The following is a 12766-nucleotide window of genomic DNA, read 5'->3' as shown; positions in this document are numbered from 1 at the left end:
CTCGCCCATCTCCCCTCTGTAACCAGCAGTTTGTTCTCTAAAGTGAAGAGTCTGTTTCTTGGTTTGTCTCTCTCTTTTTTACCCATTTGCTCATTTGTTGTGTTTCTTACATTACACATATGAGTGAAATCATATGGTATTTGTCTTTCTTTGACTCTTTCACTTAGCATTATACTCTCTAGCTCCATCCATGTTGTTGCAGATGGCAAGATCTCATTCTTTTTTATGGCTGAGTAATATTCATATATATATATATATATATATGTATGTATGTATGTATCTCACATCTTCTTTATCCATTCATCTTTCGATGGATACTTGGGCTGCTTCCATAATTTGGCTATTGTATATCATGCTGCTATAAACATAGGGGTGCATGTGTCCCTTTGATTTCGTGGTTTTGTATTTTTTAGGTAAATACCCAGTGGTGCAGTTACTGGATCTTAAGGTAGTTCTATTTTTAACTTTTTGAGGAACGTCCATACTGTTTACCACGGTGGCCACACCAGTTTGCCTTCCCACCAACAGTGAGGGTTCTCATTTCTCCACATCCACGCTAACACTTGTTTCTTCTGTTGTTGATTTTAGCCATTCTGACAGGTGTGAGGCGATAACTCATAGTTTTGATTTGCATTTCCCTGATGGTAAGTGATGTCAAGCATCTTTTCATGTTTGTGCTGGCCAGAGGATGAAACCTTTCAAAAGGACTTAAAAAAAAAAGAGGAGCCTGAGGGAGAGGCCGTGGGGGTAGCAGGTGTTAGCTCCTGGTGGGTGCTTCGCTGAAGACCCCTGCGGCACTCTGGCATGCCACCTAACCTGCCCGCATTCTTCACCCACTCCCTCCCCAGTCACACAGCCTCGCCAGGCTGGCTTTAGGTGGTGCAAGGGGCCCGCTGCCACTCTCCCTGCTCCCCAGCTCCTTCCTTTGCTGCTGGGAGCTGGCAGCAGCTGGAGAAGGGAACGGTGCCCAGGGCATGAAGGGGGAAGGAGGTGGTGGGGAAGGGGATCTGGCTGCCATGGACAACTAGATGTTCACCAAGGAGTTGCACCAGTGGGTTGAGCAGCTGAATGATTATAAACAGCTTAACCAGAACCAAGTGTGGTGAGGTGCAAAAAGGCTAAGGAAATTTTAACAAAAGAATCAAAAGTGCAAGAGGTTCGTTGTCCTGTTACCCTGTGTGGAGATGTGCGTGGTCATTTCCATGATCTAATGGAATTCTTTAGAACTGGTGGAAAATCACCAAGTACAAACTATTCATGGGTGCCTATGTAGATAGAAGCTATACTCAGTGAAGACTGTGACACTTCTTGTGGTCTTAAAGGTGTGTTACCTACAATACATTACAATATTGAGAGGAAACCATGAAAGCCGACAAGTTACCCAAGTATATGGCTTTTATGATGACTGTCTACGAAAGTATGGAAATGCCAAAGTGTGGAAATATTTTACAGATCTATTTGATTATCTTCCACTTACAGCTTTAGTAGATGGACAGATATTCGACCTCCATGGTGGCCTCTCTCCGTTCCTAGTTACACTGGATCATATAAGCGCCTTGAATCATTTACAAGAAGTTCCACAGGAGGGCCCATGGTGTGATCTGTAAGTGGTCAGATCCAGATGATCACGGCCAGGGGAATATTTCACCACCTAGTGCTGGCTATACATTTGGACAAGACATTTCTGAAACATTTAACCATGCCAATGGTCTCACACTGGTTTCTCGAGCTCACTAACTTGTCATGGAGGAATGTGGTTGGTGTCATGATCAGAATGTGGTTACCATTTTTAAAAGTGCACCCAATTACTTACTGTTACTGTTGTGGGAATCAGGGTGCTATCATGGAATATTAGATGACACTTTAAAATACTCCTTCCCTCAGTTTGACCCAGCACCTTGTGGTAGAGAGTCTCATATTACCTGGTGCAGACTACTTCCTGTAAATTCCTCCTGGGAAAAACCTACCTTTGTATGTGGAAATATACCCAACTTTTTAAAGTATATATATATATATATATATATATATATATATATATATATACACACACACACACACACACACACATTTAAAAACAAAACCAAAAAAGCAACAGTTATCTATGTATTTGTTTAACAAGTGGGGATCTGTCTTGGCATTAAACCATATCGTGGACCAAAATGGGCCATACTAATGATAAGCATTTAGCACAATTTGAGACTGAAATTTAGTACAATACTATCTAGATCGGTCAGTCTTTTTTTTTTTTTTTAAAGATTTTATTTATTTATTTGACAGAGAGAGACACAGCAAGAGAGGGAACACAGCAGAGGGAGTGGGAGAGGGAGAAGCAGGCCTCCCGCTGAGCAGGGAGCCTGATTGCGGGGCTCGATCCCAGGACCCCGGGATCATGACCTGAGCCGAAGGCAGACACTTAATGACTGAGCCACCCAGGCGCCCTAGATCGGTCAGTCCTAATGGTTTGTCTGCTGTATTTGTAGTAACCATTTTCCTCTGGACTGTTAAGCAAAAAAAGTCACTAACTCCTTCATCTCGTTTTGCATTTATTTGGGAAATTAGTGTTTAACTGGCATGGATTGATAGAGTTGGGAGTTTTATTCTTAAGAAAAATTCACAAGCTCACTTCCACTTAATCCCTTATCCTTCATTTTATTGAAATGTATAGTTAAATTAACTGAAGAAAAGATTCTGGGGGGTATGTTGTTAATAACATTTAAAAAGGTTTCCCTTCATTTAAACCAAATTACTGTTTTATGTTGGTCTGCATATTTCTGTATATTTGTCATGACAGTGCTTGTTTCCTATTTGGTGTACTGAGCAAATCAACTTTCCATTTTAAACAAAAACAAAAATAAACAAGAAGTCCTAGAAGCCAGAGGCCAGAGCTGCAGTGTGTGGAGGAATGAAAGAAGACTTCCCTCATTCCCAAGTCTACATTTTTTTTTAAGAGACGTTTTTACATAATCTTTATTTATTTATTTTTAATTTTTTAAAGATTTTTTTTTATATATTTGTCAGAGAGAGACAGTGAGAGAGCACACAAGCAGGGTGAGTGGCAGAGGGAGAAGCAGACTCCCCACTGAGCAGGGAGCCCGATGTGGGGCTCGATCCCAGGACCCTGAGATCATGACCTGAGCCGAAGGCAGCTGTGTAACTGACTGAGCCACCCAGGCATCCCAAGTCTACATTTTTTTTTTTTAAAGTAAACTCCGTCCAACGTGAGGTTTGAACTCACAACCCAGAGATCAAGAGTTGCATACTCTACTGGCTGAGCCAGCCAGGGGCCCCAAATATTTACTTTCTTTTTCTTTTAAGTAACCCTTTATTCCCAATTCTAAATGAATAAATGGGTGTTAAGAGCAGCACTTGATGGGATGTAGGTTCCAGAAAGAATGGGCTCTTCACTCTTTCAGATCTTTTTATTTTATTCACGATTAACAAATGAGATGAGAGGATTGTTGATGTGGCTGAGACTGGGATGTCAGATCTCACCTCACCTCATTGGGGAGCACACACCAGTGGAAAATTATCAACTGTTACCTTCTTTTGGATAATAGACTGTCAAAGAGAGGTCAACTGGACACTGGAGGGTATGTGCTATGGTGAGCGCTGTGAATTGTACAAGACTGATGAATCACGGATCTGTACTTCTGAAACAAATAATGCAATATATGTTAAGAAAAAAAAAAGAAGATAGCAGGAGGGGAAGAATGAAGGGGAGTAAGTCAGAGGGGGAGACGAACCATGAGAGACGATGGACTCTGAGAAACAAACTGAGGGTTCTAGAGGGGAGGGGCTGGGGGGATGGGTTAGCCTGGTGATGGGTATTGAGGAGGGCACGTTCTGCGTGGAGCACTGGGTGTTATGCACAAACAATGAATCATGGAACACTACATCCAAAACTAATGATGTAATGTATGGTGATTAACATAACAATAAAAAATTATTTAAAAAAAAGAGGTCATCTGGATTAAAAACAAAACAAAACAAAAACCCAAAAACAGGGAATGTTTCCTTCATTTCAGAGAGAAAGTTTGCTACAAATTTCCTTTAAACAAAGGAGACTACCTCTGTTTTGGTCTTTCTCCATCTAGGGTATTGAAAATATTGTTCAATTTACCAAGATTCTGGATATGCTAAGCTTTTCCATGAAATGCTGTGTAAAAAAAAGCTCTACAGGTCCTCAGTTAAATGTTAGTCATCCCCCACCTCCCACTCCCCGTAAGTTTCTAGGCAAATCAGGCCTGTTGTTCCATCCCAAGGAGTTATGTTCTTCCTGTTTAGAAATTAGATTAGGTCTTCTTGTCTGGGCCAGATGCATCCGTGTCTCCCAAGCAGAAGCTGTATGCTCCCTGCATTGCTTGACCTTTCTAATATGCATCAGCATTCATCCCCGCTGGGCCTTGCTCATTTTGCCCGATGTCTGCTACAGAATAATCACTTTGGAAGCTTCAGGGCCGGACTCCTGCTTCCAGACTGCACCCAGACCAGGAGGGACGTGGAGACGGTCGCAGGTGCAGTCATATGTGAGTAGCCCACTGGCAAATGCTCAAGCTACAGGCTCAAGTTGAAATATCTAATCTCAAACATACAAGTGAGATGTGTCTATAGACCTTCTCAAATCTCCTGTCTGGGCACCTCCGCAATGTGACCCAAACTGAAGTGATTCTAGAATTCGCTCCACTGTGCAGACAGGCCATGCTCTTTCTGCGCCACATCTTTATGGCCGCTGTTCTGTCCAGTGTGCCCAGGCAAACTCCTACACCCCTGTATGGCTTAGCAGAAAAGCCCCGTCCTCTGCAAGGCTTCCCTGACTCGCTCTGTAGCAGTGGTCTCCACAGCACGATTCAGACACCCATTACTCATCCTACAGCACAGCCTGTGTCCATCTCCACCACTAACTCTGGAGCCTAGCACCTACAATAGGTAGGCCACAGATGTGCCAAGAGACGGGCCTGACTTGGGAAAAAGCACTTCCTATTGCCCTCCTCTGTGGAAGGGTGGCCTCTAGTAGCAGGGCTCTGATGGAGCCCTTATGAAATTACATATGGGAAACCCATTCAGACTTGAGTAGGGGCTATTTGCCCCTACCTAGAACATGCAAATGGAATTAAATAGTATGTGCAGCAGCTGAATCAAATTTTGACATCTATCCATGAGTTTGCCTTTTCTAAGACCAAGCCATTTCCTGAGGAGCCACTGCACCCTTTTCAGCCAGGAGACTGGGTCCTACTAAAGGCTTGGAAGAACCAAGGACCAGAAGATGGGTTAACTGAAAAATGGACAGGTCCTTAAATATGCTTCTAACTACTCCTACTTCTCCAAAACGTGCAGGCGTCCAGCTATGAATTCATCACACCCACATTAAGAAGGCACCTCCAGACAATGACTCTTGGCAGGACTCACAACCGTCTGAGTGGATGACAACTCACATAGGAGATCTTTTTTTTTTAATTTAAATTCAATTAACATATAGTATATTATTAGTTTCAGAGGTAGCATTAAGTGATTCATCAGTTGCATATAACACCCAGTGCTCATTATGTCACATGCCCTCCTTAATGCCTATCACCCAGCAGTGACCCCATCCCCACTATAGGAGATCTTAAGTTATCTCTTTGCTGTCCATCTCAGGAGGAACTCAAGAAACAAAGTTCTCCTACCCTGTCAAAGTCTTCCATTCCAACATTCTTACATCATCCCCAGTCAGCAGGAAGTAGTTTGCAGAAGAAATGAGCATCCTCCCTTCTTCCATTGAAATGGAATGGTGACTTGACAGTGGGGATTTGGAGGACCCACCCAGTCATTGCCCTGACTGGCTCCATTTGCCTTCAATCTGTTCCTCTTCATCGCTTTGTTTTTCCCTCCAGTTTATCTGTTCACTCCAGGAAGGGACCCAACAGGCAAAACGTCCTGTGATGGGCACTGAAACTACCCCCCAAGTAATAACAACTACTGTGATGCCAACAAGACTCCCGGTGACTGGGGTGCCTGGGTGGCTCAGTCGGTTAAGCGGCTGCCTTCGGCTCAGGTCATGATCCCAAGGTCCTGGGATCGAGCCCCACATCGGGCTCCCTGCTCGGTGGAGAGCCTGCTTCTCTCTCTCCCCCTGGCTCATGTTCTCTCACACTCATTGTCTCTCTCTGAAATGAATAAATAAAATCTTAAAAAAAAAAAAGACTCCCCATGATTGACCCCACGCCAGTGATCAACCTGACCTTTGCTGTTTAGCTGCATGTACCCATCAATCCTTGTTTCATGTTTTCTCTATATAAAGTTAGTAGTATTCTCAGCACCTTGAAGACAGTTCTTGGGACGTTAGTTTGCTCTCTTCCCAGTGTTGGCCTCACTGAAATAAACTCCTTTCTTGTTGCACCACCACTTGTCTCTTTGCCTTTGGATTGTGGCCAGACTCTGTCCTTTGGGGCCTCCAGAGCCAGGGGCTCTCATGCCTTGGTCGCTGGCAACAATGTAATAAGTAAAATGTTTCTCTGAGTCCTGAGAGCTGCTCTAGCAAATTAATTGAACCCAAGGAGGGGGCCATTGGAACCTCTAGCCTATAGCCAGTGGGTAGGAAGCACAGGTGGCATGAGAAGTGGGGAAGGGGCGGTCTTGGAGAACTGAGCCCTTAACCTGTGGAATCTGATGCTTTCTCCGGGGACATGGTGTCAGCGTTGAGCTGACTGGGAGGACACCCACCTAGCGTCCAAGAATTGCTTGGATGTGGTTGGAAACCACCCCCACACATGAGAATTGGTGTTTAGAACCTCAGTCTTCCCCAGAGCCGGGCCCGCCTCTCTGAGCCAATAAAGGGTGGAAGACAACAGTGTGAGCCCTCTCTGCAGGCGGCTAGAACAGAGACAGAGTCTGTCTGAGCTTTGTCCCAGTCCTGCTGTGGGTCTGACCACTGGGATAGTAGAGAAGGAGATCTAGTTTCTTCCTGTGGTTTTCCCTCCTGGAGAAGAATGGAAATTTCCTCACTTCTAAGGCAACAGAAGGGTTAGAGAATGTCTCTCCTATCCTCCACTGAACAATGGAATGGTTCTGTTTGTTTCAGAGCAAAGGCCCCAGAGCTGTTACCAGGCCTTCCCTGAGCACGGAAGCAGGATGGGGTATAGGATGTGGAAGCGGGGTAGAGAGGGGAACAAGTGGGGCCCCCCACTTCCCCCCGGGGACACCAGCCAGGCTCCCTCTGGTCCAGACCCATCTCTCTCCAGAATGAGGGCAGGCGAAGGAATAGATTTGGAACTGTAAGGAATTACCTACTAAAGGACAGTTCAGTCAGTGTGGGGTTCAGTCCATCTGCACCCTGCACAGAAGGCTGCTTTCCTCCCCAGAAATGCTGAGTACATGGGAGTGCTGACCCCTGAACTGTTCTCTTCCCAAACACTCTGCCTATTTGTCTCCTCTGTCCTGGGGCCACCCAGTAGGACCTGCCGGTCAGCCACTGACTAAACGCTGGCTCTCTGAAGCAGCTGTGTTTCCTCAGCAGTGTCCACCCCCTGCTGCTGGGCGCCCCTCCCCAGCCTGGGTCACTGGCAAGGAAGCTAAAAGAGCTCCAGATATATGGCAGGTAGTGCTGTGTAGTCATAGAGCCAGAACTCCTGGCTTGAAATCCCAGACCTGCTGTTGACTAGCTGTGTGGCCTTGGATGAGGTTTTTTTTTTAAGGATTTATTTATTTGAGAGAGAGAGTGCTTGGGCTCATGGGCATGCCCGAGCATGGGGGGGAGCGGCAGAGGGGGAGACAGAATTTCCAGCAGACTCCCCGCTAAGCACAGAGCCCGACACAGGGCTCGATCCCAGGACCCTGAAATCATAACCTGAGCCAAAATTAAGGTCAGACCTCAACCAAATGAGCCACCCAGGCACCCCTGGATGAGTTATTTAACCTCTAAGTGCTTTAGTTTCTGCATATGTACAACAGGAATAATATTAATACCTACATAGGATTATTGTGAAGAATAAATGATTTCATATAACACCCTTCAGACTGATGCCTGGGTAGTTCTAAGTCATTTGTGAAGGCAAGCTGCTATTTTTATGAGGCCAAGTCTCAGAGAAAAGGATCAAGTGCCTGGGGGGAGGGGGCAGTACGCTACCGTTACCGTATATCAAGTTCTCCATGGGGGCCAAGCGCTATGCAGATACTTTATCCAGTTAACCACTTCCAAGAACAGAGGAGAAACAAGGATGCCCAGTTTACAGATTAAGAGCCTGAGTGGCCAAGTGGTCCAGCTGGGATTCAACACCCAAGATAGCTCAGACACCAAGCTACAGAGGCCAGAGAGGAGATGAGGTAAAGAAAACCAGTAGGGTAGTCGTGGCATTGATGTGGGTATCTACTGGGGTCTTTGGAAAGGGGCAGGAGTTGCTCTGGTGAAGCCAGGAAATCTGACTTCAATCTTTCTAGCTGACGAGTCACTTTTGCTCCTCAAACCACAGGGCTGAACTTGGCAACTAGTAGCTTCTGAGATCTACAAGTTATAACCCAGACACCCGGGAGACTGAATCTCCTAAATCCCAGCTGCAAAATTCCTGGAAGTCCTGATTGGCCCAGGTAGTATCTAGTGTCCATCCTTCAATGGCCAAGGGCCAGGTTTTCCTATCGGAGTGCCGCAGGTCTCCCGTGGATGCCCAAGGGCGTGGGGAGGGGAGGGTCCTGGGGAAGGAGAGCCTGGCCCCCAGTCCGTAGGTGTGTATCTGATAGGCATACCCTTCTCTTTGTCCTCCATCTTTTCTCAGCCCATTGCTCCTGGTGGCTCATACTTTCAAACTGTCTTGACTTCTGTGCATGCGGACTCTCTCTCCTTAGGCCTCATTCCACCTCATGTCCTCTCTCCATTCTTACTCTCTAACCATAACCCACTGCTCTTGCCTGAAACTCGGCATGTTTCTTTATTCAGATTTCTAGGAAAATTCACTAGTCCTGCCCACATTTCCATGGCAGGCCAGTTCATAAGTACTGTCTTGCTTAAGGACTAGCTACCTTGTGATACAGAGTTTGTGTTCAGGAATCTGCTAGGGTGACACAAGGCCTCACCTTCTACAAGGCTGTGTGGGCTGGATGATTTCACTGTGGGCATGGGACAGGGGCCTGTACCATGAAGAGATATACATTATGTCTAGCCATTGAAAGGATGCTCCTTCCAAAAGCCTTCCCAAGCTTTTCCCTCCTGAAATCCACTACCCATCACATTAGACCCTTGAGCCTGTCATGGGATGCTGAGTGCACTTGTCCAGTTCCTACTGCGACAGAGATCCAAATGTACAATGGCTTAAACAAGTAAAAGGATTGTTTCATGCTCACATATAAATGGGGGCTAAATAGTCCAGATCAGATCTGATGGCTTTACAGTGTTGGGGGTCTAAGCTCTTTCTGACTTGCTATTCTATGATCCATAGGGTATTGGCCTCATCTTTATGGATCAAGATGAATCACTACCACAGTCCTGCCAGTGGGGGGGGGGGGGGAATGCATTTCCCTTCCCTGTAAATGCAGGAGCCGGAGTGTGCACACATCACTTCGCTCACCCTGGAACCTAGTTCTCTGACCACATCAAGCTGCAAGGGAGGCTGGGAGATAGAGTATTCTGGGTGATGATATGTCCAGCTACAGGCTGAAGATTTATTACTAAGGAGGAAGGGAAGAGTGGATATTGGACAATGGCACCACCATTTTCCTGTCATTCATTTTTGACCCCTGTCCACCATCCAGTTGGTCATGACATCCTGGCCCATCCCCACTCCTGATGCCTTTCCCATAGGGCCTGATTCTTTCTCCCCACTGATGCCATCATGGACTGGGCCTTCACAGCTTCATACCCAGTGTCTACCGAGAACCATCTAACTGATCTAGCCTCCAGTCTCTCGCCAACCCCGCCCCGGGATCATTCTTGAGTGCAAATCTGATCACTCTGCTCCCTACTGCTTGTAGCAGAGATTTTAACTGCCAATTTCTGAATCCCTGAACTGACATGCACATTTTGCACATGTGTGCATTTTTCTGAAGAGACCTTCAGATTCTCAAAGGAGTCTGGGATTCTCCCTCAAGCTAACAGGCTCAAGTCGAAATATCTAATCTCAAACATACAAGTGAGATGTGTCTACAGACCTTCTCAAGTCTCCTCCTGTGTGGGCACCTCCACAAGGTGACCCAAACTGAAGTGATTCTAGAATTCGCTCCACTGTGCAGACAGGCCATTCTCTTTCTACGCCACACCTTTACGGCTGCTGTTCTGTCCAGTGTGCCCGGGCAAACTCCTACACCCCTGTATGGCTTAGCAGAAAAGCCCCGTCCTCCGCAAGGCTTCCCTGACTCGCTCGGACAGCGGTGGTCTCCACAGCACGATTCAGACGCTCATCCTACAGCACAGTTGTCAGCCTGTGTCCATCTCCGCTACCAAACCACTAACTCTGGAGCCTAGCACCTACAATAGGTAGGCCACAGGTGTTTGCTGAACAGTTGTCACCCGTGCCCCCAAAGTGAAGTGCTGTTTCTAGAATGTAGATCTGAGTGGCATGTCCCGCTTCCCTAGTTCCTTCAAGTTCAAATTTGTTATGGTGGCTTTTTCTCTGGCTTCCTCTTGCTATTCTTTGTTTTTGTTTTTGTTTTTTTTTTTTCTACTCCAGGAACACTGAAGATCTTTTAATGCTCCAAATCCATGTTCTCTCTTGCCTTGAGGCTTTCTGCATGCTTCTTCCTCAGCTCCTCTTGGCATGGCTATACCTCCCCATCCTTCAGATAGCTTCACTACTCCAGGGAGCCTTCTTGGACCCCCTTCCCACCCTCAGACTAGGCTGGGGGGCCCACCCACGTGTCTCCATAGCACCTCATACTTTCCCAGTTTCAACACACATCATCTTGCACCAGAATGATGGGTTTGTCTTTCTTTCCTGCAAAACTGAGTTCTGTGTCTAACTTGCCCACCAGTATGTCCCCAGCCCCAAACACAGTACTTGGATGACAGCAGGTCCCTGAGAAATCTGTGTTTGATGAGGGTTGACAGTTTCTTGGTTGTCAGTCTGTTTTTCAACAGCTTGCCATTGCCTTTGGAACAAAGACTCTTTAGGCTCTTTATCATCTGTCCTCATGGATAGTCAGTCTCATCTCTTCCGACTCCACCCTTTGATCCCAGCATCTCACTCAGACTCTACACGGAAGTCCTACTGAACTGAGTGAAGGTCCCCAAATGCCTGCTGTCCCATCGTTCAGCCTTGGCAATCCTGCTTTCTACGTGGCACACTCTTGCCTCTCCTTACCTCTCCCTTCTCTTCCTTTTTTGGCAAACATCCACTAATCTTTAAATTTTCAGTTCAGATACCTCTTCCTTTAGGAAGCCTTCCTTGGATTCCCAAGACCAGCTCTGGTAGCCCTTATCAGTACCCCTGTAGCATTCTGGGCTTCCTTCTCACCGTTCCGTTTTCCTAAGTAGATGGCCAAGTGGAAGCCTGAGGCACGATATCTCTAATGTGAGCCCAGTGCCTGCGCACAGTGGGCACTCTAGAAATATTTGTGGAAGGGGTGCCTGGGTGGCCCCGTCAGTTAAGCGTCCGACTCTTGATTTCAGCTCAGGTTGTGATCTCAACGTTTTGAGATCAAGCCCCGAGTCAGGCTCTGTGCTGTGCCTGGAGCCTGCTTAAGATTCTCTCTCTGTGTGTGTCCCTCTGCCCTTCCCCCACTAAAATAAAAAAAAAAAAAAGGAAAGAAAAATAGAAATATTTGTGGAATGAATTATATTGCCTGGTCTCATTCCTTACTATTGGCACAGTGTCCTATCTTCCAAAAACAGTTTGTACGCCCCACGAAGGCAGTGAGGGAAGCTAAGATATCTGTGGGCCTCTTTCCAAGCCTAAGCTTCATATCTGTCCCCAGCAAGCCTGATTTATGTTGCTTGGCGGCTGTGCTGTCAGGCACTTGACAAATGTATTAATCAGTGGAGCCTTGGCTTAACATTTTGGTAAGCCTGGGTTTGGGAACATGGTAACCTTAGACACGGTTTTTCTAAGGGGCGACTAAAGCCACTGCCAGTGTATCTTTTTGAAACAATGTTTTCGTTTTCTTTGGGCAAATACCCAGTAGTGGAATAACTGGATCATATAGTATTTCTATTTTTAATTTTTTCCAGAGTGGCTGCACTGATTTACATTCCTGCCAACAGAGCCAGAGCGTTCGCTCTTCTCCTCATCCTTGTCAACACTTGTCTTTTTGATACTAACCATGCTGGTTGGTGTGAGTTGGTATCTCATTGTGGCTTTGACTTGCATTTCCCTGACGATGAGTGATGTTAAGAAGGGATGGGCAAGGGGCGTCTGGGTGGCCCAGTCGTTAAGCATCTGCCTTTGGCTCAGGTCATGATCCCAGGGTCCTGGGATCAAGCCCCGCATAGGGCTCCCTGCGTGTTCCCTCTCTCGCTGTGTCTCTCTCCGTCAAATAAATAAATAAAATCTTAAAAAAAAAAAAAAAGAAGGGATGGGCAAATCAGATGAAGGGAATTAAGAGGTATAAACTTACAGTGATAAAATAAGTAAGTCAGGGAGATGGAAATTACAGCATAGGGAATATGGTTCATAATATTGTAATAATGTCATATGGTAACAAATGGTGACTACACTTACTATGGTGAACATCAAGTAATGTATAGAATTAATACACTGTATGCCTGAAACTAACATAACATTGTATGTCAGTCATACTTCAGTAACAGAAACATATTAAAGTTGAGAGGCGCCTGGGTGGCTCAGTCCGTTAAGCATCTGATTCTGGT

The 12766-nt window shown here is 46.0% G+C and overlaps 1 pseudogene; it reads left to right on the top strand.

Annotated features, from left to right (window-relative positions):
* Positions 1-1016: 1016 nt before the first annotated feature.
* Positions 1017-10442, top strand: LOC114212071 (serine/threonine-protein phosphatase 2A catalytic subunit beta isoform pseudogene; annotated as a pseudogene).
* Positions 10443-12766: the final 2324 nt, after the last annotated feature.

This window comes from Eumetopias jubatus, unplaced genomic scaffold (genome assembly GCF_037043125.1).
Source record: "Eumetopias jubatus isolate StellerSeaLion01/CBP00866 unplaced genomic scaffold, mEumJub1_p1.0 scaffold_4, whole genome shotgun sequence".
NCBI classification, from domain to species: Eukaryota; Metazoa; Chordata; class Mammalia; order Carnivora; family Otariidae; genus Eumetopias; species Eumetopias jubatus.
This window is presented reverse-complemented; position numbering and strand designations above follow the sequence as displayed.